Source organism: Sinocyclocheilus anshuiensis, unplaced genomic scaffold (assembly GCF_001515605.1).
Source record: "Sinocyclocheilus anshuiensis isolate Anshui unplaced genomic scaffold, SAMN03320099.WGS_v1.1 scaffold542, whole genome shotgun sequence".
Taxonomy (NCBI): domain Eukaryota; kingdom Metazoa; phylum Chordata; class Actinopteri; order Cypriniformes; family Cyprinidae; genus Sinocyclocheilus; species Sinocyclocheilus anshuiensis.
In genome coordinates this window covers 1,355,279-1,362,305 of record NW_015547685.1, presented here as the reverse complement: position 1 = coordinate 1,362,305, position 7,027 = coordinate 1,355,279, and the positions used below count along the sequence as shown (strand labels likewise).

At 36.2% G+C, this 7,027-nt stretch overlaps 1 pseudogene; it reads left to right on the top strand.

The window, feature by feature from the left end:
• LOC107703207 (coiled-coil domain-containing protein 180-like) overlaps nucleotides 1-7,027 on the top strand; it is a 25,652-nt pseudogene that overhangs the window by 6,528 nt on the left and 12,097 nt on the right.

Below are 7,027 nucleotides of genomic sequence, written 5' to 3'. Positions count from 1 at the left end.
AAGAGTCCATTTTTATGGGCATTGTGTGTCTTTCCTAAGGGTAAATGAATTGTGAGTTTCTCTGCCCGCATTCCTTTCGGCAATAAAACCAGTGGTATCAGCATTGGTTGCCATGGAACCAGAGGCCTGTTCTGCCTTTCTGAGGTGTTAGATGCATTTCGGGGGAACGGTCCATCGACCCTCGTAGTTGGTTTGTTGACTGAGGGGTGTTACAGAGTATTTGTTAAATATAACTAAACAAATTGTGTGTCTGGTTGGTCCAGACGCTACAGCACCTAATAAAACAACTAAGTTGACCAAAGTGCTGTACAGTAAGTTCAATTAAAAGAGTATAATAGCAAATAAATAACCATGAAAAAACATCAATACACACCATACAAGACAGATCCAAAAAGGTAACTACAGCGACAATACCTCAGCACTCATCCCTGATCAAAGGCTAATGAAAAAAAAATGTTTTTAACTGCTTCTTAAATTCATCAAGAGATGATAATTGTCGCAAAGACACTAGCAAACTGTTCCAAAGCCTTGGGGCAGCTACCGCAAATGCGCGGTCACCTCTGAACTTTAATTTTGATTGAGGAACATGTAAGAGATTTTGTCCATTAGATCGTAATGATCTCTTTGACTCTTGAACATGAATAAGATCAGCAATATATGGAGGGGCTATACCATGCAGGGATTTAAAAACAAAAATTAAAATCTTAAAATTAATTCTATAAGGTACTGGTAACCAATGCAACGATCTCAAAACGGGTAATGTGGTCATACTTCCGAGTACCTGTCAGTAGTCTTGCGGCTGAATTTTGAACCATTTGTAATCTGTCCAAAAGTTTTGTTTGAGTACCGTAATAAAGTGAGTTGTAATAATCTAATCGAGAAAAAATAAAAACATGAATAAGCTTCTCCAAGTCTATACGTGCTAAGAAAGGCTTGATCTTACTAATCATTCTTAATTGGTAGAAACTAGCTTTGACAACTTCACTTATTTGAGAGTTAAATTTTAAAGCACTGTCACAGATCACACCCAAAGTTTTTACTTGATGTTTCCTAAAAGGGCTTAATGTTCCCAAGTTAACCCCAGCCGTATCGCTCATTTCAGAGGGACCAAATATAATGATCTCTGTTTTCGATTAATTAAGACTCAGAAAGTTAGCAGACATCCAAGACTTCACCTCATCTACACAGGCCAACAAACGCCCCAAGGCACTGGAAGAATTTGGGTTAAAAGACAAATACAACTGAGTGTCATCAGCGTAAGAATGAAACGACACACCATATTTATCCAAAATCAATTCTAACGGTAGCATATACAGAGAAAAGAAAAAAGGTGCTAAAATAGAGCCTTGCGGGACACCACAAGAAATGGGTGTCACCTCTGAACTTTAATTTTGATCGAGGAGCATGTAGGAGATTTTGTCCATTAGATCATAATGATTTCTTTGATTCTTGAACATGAATAAGATCAGCAATATATGGAGGGGCTATACCACCCAGGGATTTAAAAACAAAAATTTAAATCTTAAAATTAATTCTATAAGGTACTGGTAACCAATGCAATGATCTCAAAACAGGGGTAATGTGGTCATACTTCCGAGTACCTGTCAGTAGTCTTGCGGCTGAATTTTGAACCATTTGTAATCTGTCCAAAAGTTTTCTTTGAGTACTGTAATAAAGTGAGTTGCAATAATCTAATCGAGAAAAAATAAAAACATGAATAAGCTTCTCCAAGTCTATACGTGCTAAGAAAGGCTTGATCTTACTAATCATTCTTAATTGGTAGAAACTAGCTTTGACAACTTCACTTATTTGAGAGTTAAATTTTAAAGCACTGTCACAGATCACACCCAAAGTTTTTACTTGATGTTTCCTAAAAGGGCTTAATGTTCCCAAGTTAACCCCAGCCGTATCGCTCATTTCAGAGGGACCAAATATAATGATCTCTGTTTTCGATTAATTAAGACTCAGAAAGTTAGCAGACATCCAAGACTTCACCTCATCTACACAGGCCAACAAACGCCCCAAGGCACTGGAAGAATTTGGGTTAAAAGACAAATACAACTGAGTGTCATCAGCGTAAGAATGAAACGACACACCATATTTATCCAAAATCAATCCTAAAGGTAGCATATACAGAGAAAAGAAAAAAGGTGCTAAAATTGAGCCTTGCGGGACACCACAAGAAATGGGTGCCAATGCCGATACAAACTCTCCCATGCAGACTGAAAAACTCCTATTTTGAAAATATGACTTTATCCATTTTAAGGCATTTACACAGATACCCACAGATGTTTCAAGACGAGATGTAAGTATTTGATGGTCAATCGTATCAAACGCTGCCGTCAGATCTAACATTAAAAGTACAGTAAAATTACACTGATTTCTAGTCTTACACGCTATTTCCTCTGTGAATGTTAGTTGTTAACTTGTGCTGAACATGGATATAAGCTGTCAAATGTCTCATACAACAGAGAAAAGAGGCCCAACTTGATATGATGTTGGACAAACTCAGGCAGGAAAGCTCAGAAGAAGCTCTGAAAGCCTCCTTAGAAAAGACACTAAACTATTTGGAAGAGGTTAATGGGTAACACACATTTAGATTTCTTTGAGATTTTTGTTGTTGTTGTTTTTTGTACCTTAATCTACTTGAACTTCACTATAAAAATAAAAAAATCAACAAAATAAAGAAAACCTAGACATTTTTGTAAATCATTCATTGTTGAATTGCTAAAAGAGTAAGTTCTACATTTCTACAGTAAAAATGATAGGATGGAATAATGCTTTGGTGTCTTGCATTCTTCCACTATTTATTCATAGTACAAGAAAACAGTATACTTATAATCAACAAAATGAGAGCCATAAGTTTGAGTGATGAAATTTGAATCGGAAATGAATATTGTGCAATAAAAAAAAACTCCATGTTCTCTTTTCTATAATTTACTAATTTACTTCTTTCTGTTTACTTTTTTTAAATTGTTATATATATATATATATATATATATATATAGGACCTGTATAAGTGGGTAACATAGAGTAACAAAAGAAATTAATATAAAAAAAAAACCTCTGTTGTGTTGCTCCATCAAAGTGTAAGACAAACATTTTTCAGCCATCTGGAAGAGAGGTTTCATATTACTCTAACCAAAACTATGACTGTTGTGGAAGCCAAGAAGGAGAAACTGAAAGCTGAGCTGGATCTTCGTCTGCAGCTCCACCAACCTCGTGCTGCAAGAATAGAGGTGGACATTTACAATGTCAGAGCAGGTTTGTCCTCTCATCATATCCAAAGCCATTTTGGCTGTTACTTATTTGGAGTAGTATAACAGCCCTTGCTTTAGCATATTTATAAAAAGAGTATTTATTACAGGAATAATATATTTATATAATAATAAAAACTTAATGTAATGTTTTCTGACATTTTATCGTTTTTTTACAAAAGTAGGATTTTTTTAGGTACATTTTTATTATTTCATTAATATTATTAGTACAGTTTTTTTTTAAATATACCTTAAGGATTGAAGTATTCTACAAGTGCACATTCAATTCAATAAATGCATACTTCTTTTTCACAAGAGATAAGTAAAATGTTTCAATCTGGCATTTCATAAAACTGTTTATTACTTGGGCAGCTGAACTAGTGCTACATCGAGAACAGATGGAGCGACACTGCAAGGGTATACTGGACGTCCTAGAAAACTGCCGGACAGAAGTACAGGAGTTACAGATCCAGCAAAATAAACTGACTGAAGATTTCCTAATGCAAATCTACAATAGAGAGAAAGATTTGACCTTTGCCACTAATTCTGAAAAGTAAATAAATGCAAATAAACTATGTTTAGTGGTAATTATGTGTACAGTTTATACACAGTCTACTTATTCTGGCCATTTTTATTCACAGGATAAATAAACTTCGTACCTCGCTTCAAACCAACCTGAACTAGCACATCAGTATCATCCAGACTTTATAAAGAGACTTCAGACAGAAGATGGAGTTTAGATTGGAGGGCCTGAGGGATGCAAATGTTCAGATAATGAGATCTTTCAAGTATGCCATTGCTATTTTCGGTATAAGTAATTAGCGGTGTTGTGTTTTGCAGTGAATTTGATACATAACATTTTAATATATTATTATTCATTGATGTCTTTTTCACAAGATTGTTTTCTGGGGGGGGGGGGATTTTACACCCCAAGAAATTGAAGTCTTTCAGTCACATCTGGAATGGACAAGTGCATTGATTCTGCAGAGTGGGCCATAATACAGGACATGGAAGAAAGAGAAACAAAGTGTCTTGAGCAGGTTGAGATTTTCAGCTCATAAGTCGATCATTGTGATCACACATTAAAGATGTATTATTTTGAAAGGAAGTAACAGTGAGAATCCATTTTTCCTCAGGCCAAAGACATACTCGGGAAGTTTGAGGAAAAATTCAGTTTCCTCGCTATCGATCTTAAGTTTCTGGAAAAACTGCAACAAATTTTTAAAAACACGCCAGTCCAGATCAAAGGCGAGGTATTTTAAGTATATAGTTTACTCTTATTTCTTTTCCATCCCTCTGTCTGCCATTCATAATCAAGTCAAGTCAAGTCTGCTTTATTGTCGAGCATGCTGAGTGCGCACTCTCCTGAAGTCAACAACAATCTCCTTCGTCTTCTCCACATTCAGAGAGAGATTGTTGTCACTGCACCACCCGGCCAGGCGGCTCACCTCGCTCCTATAGTTTGTCTCATCTTTGTTGCTAATGAGACCCACTACAGTCGTGTCATCCGCAAACTTAATGGGTTGTATATTGTAGATTGTTTGGGATTATAATCTTTTGAATTTGTATTTACCTGCTTAGGCTTTGAAGAGTAGCATGCAGAAAAAGATGATTGACAACATGCTGACTAATTTAAAGGAAATGACTGCGGAGTATGATCAACCCAGCTCCGATAAGAAGGTAAACAGCCAAATATATTATAAGATTCACATTTATGTCATTATAATACTGGTCTACAGAAAACATTTTGTATTGTAGATTGTAACCATAGTGGAGATAACCAGTTTAACAACAACTCTGATGGAGGAACTAAAGAAGAGGTGTCAGTACTTTGACTGCTTCTTGGTATGGCATTAAATATTCTGATACTATAGGCATATTGAAATGTAATCCCTGTAGAAATGGATGATAATAGTCTGATATATTTTTATAGGATGCCACTATGGCTGTCCCCCGACCACAGACTCTGCTTCAGGGGGCTTTTGCAGTTGCAGCTCAGCCCAGGTCCCGTATACAGGAAAAAACAGGCAGTCCTGGAGATGGCCTGCTCCATCCTACATTGGAGTGTCCTTCCTGGATGATGCGGCAGTGGGGGTTATCAAAGGCCTACTCAAGTCAGTGTCCTCCAAATTTTAAATGTTCCCTGATGTCATTGTTGTATATTGTAGATTGTTTGGGATTATTAGCAAATAATTAAAGTAAAAGATTCATACACACCAGTTTGTTATCACCTGTTGTGGGCGACTATTTGTAATGCCCTCAAAGGAACACGTGCTGTATAGGTCAAATTAAAACTTCAAAAAAAAAAGAGGAAATAATCTACTTCTCATGACGTACATGTCTGTTTCTGGCGTACAGGGTAGGCAAAGCACAAGACCTCAAGGAGGCAAACGTTGACCCAATAGAAAGATGCCCTTCAGCAGGTTGGATTGTTTATGTGTCCTCATCATTTAATACTGCTGTTGTGGTGTTATTAGTTTGCCTTTTTACGCTCATCTGTGACTAGTTTTTGTGGGTTCTTCTAAACATTGTAAATTCTTTGCCTTCAGCAAGGTTAAATTCCCCTCTTGGATCAGATTGGAGGTCAGGAAAGAGCCCCAGTCAGTCTGGAATAGAGACTCTGGGCAGAAAGTCAGTGGAGTCAATGACCACACAGAGGTTTGACATTTCAAATATGATGTTTGGGAAATTTGAAATTTGGGAAATGCCATTAGAGAAGTGGCTGTCTCTCTCCTCCGGTGATAATATAGTAATATAGTTCTATTAAAAAAAAAATACATAGTAATAAAAAAAAAAAATCTGAACACTTAGAAAATGAGCTGTAATAATATAATAATTAGCATACTTTCAATTTAGTGATCATATAAAATGGACATTTATGATACAAAATGTTTAATAATTTCTTTGAAACATTTCTGTCAGTTTAAGAAGTTTCTCCAAACCCAACCGCTTTGATAAGAAGTTCCTTATTTTTGGCTCAAAACCTGAAGAGCAGCAGGACAGATCAGTGCACTTGCTTATTTTACGTAATATTTTTTTATTTTTATTTTGCCATGTTAATTTCACGTTCTTTGAATATTTTTGCATTTCTCAGTGTTCCCTTTAAAGCCTCAATCACCAGTATTCTGTGGAAAGCCAATGATATTCTCCTCTTGGTGGCAGAGGTGCTATGAAATTTTTTTTTTGTATTAAGCAAATAAGGTGTTAAAACAGGAGTCAGGAGTACTATAAGAAGAAAGAGCGCCACCCCATTACTCGGCCTGAGCAACTGCAGGAGACATTTGATCAGTGTGCAGAGGAGATACACAAAAGACTTCTTATCTACCAGAGACAGTCACATGATTACCACAACAGATGCCTGCAAGGTTAACCCATGGAATATTGCCCTAAAAGTAGACCAATTACAAAGCAATATGCATTTGTTATGATTGTCACAGATGATGATGATGCTATCCGATTGTTTAGTCTGACATCACAGGTCACTGTTTCCGGGTCCAGATGCTCGGATGCTATCGTGTCAAAAACAAAAAACAAACAAAAAAAGCAGTGCTAATATACACTCATGGTGTGCAGTTATATTACTGAAAAAATCATGATCCTAACCTTTAGCATACTGAAATCTCAGATGGCAATCTTTTATGAATTGTTAAAACATTGGTGTTCGCGACACAGTGAGAATGGAGACTGTATTGTATGCCACGAGTTTTTAAAAGCCTAGTTAAATATATGATACTGTAGCAAATTAGCTCAAAAGGGAAATGTATATAAAT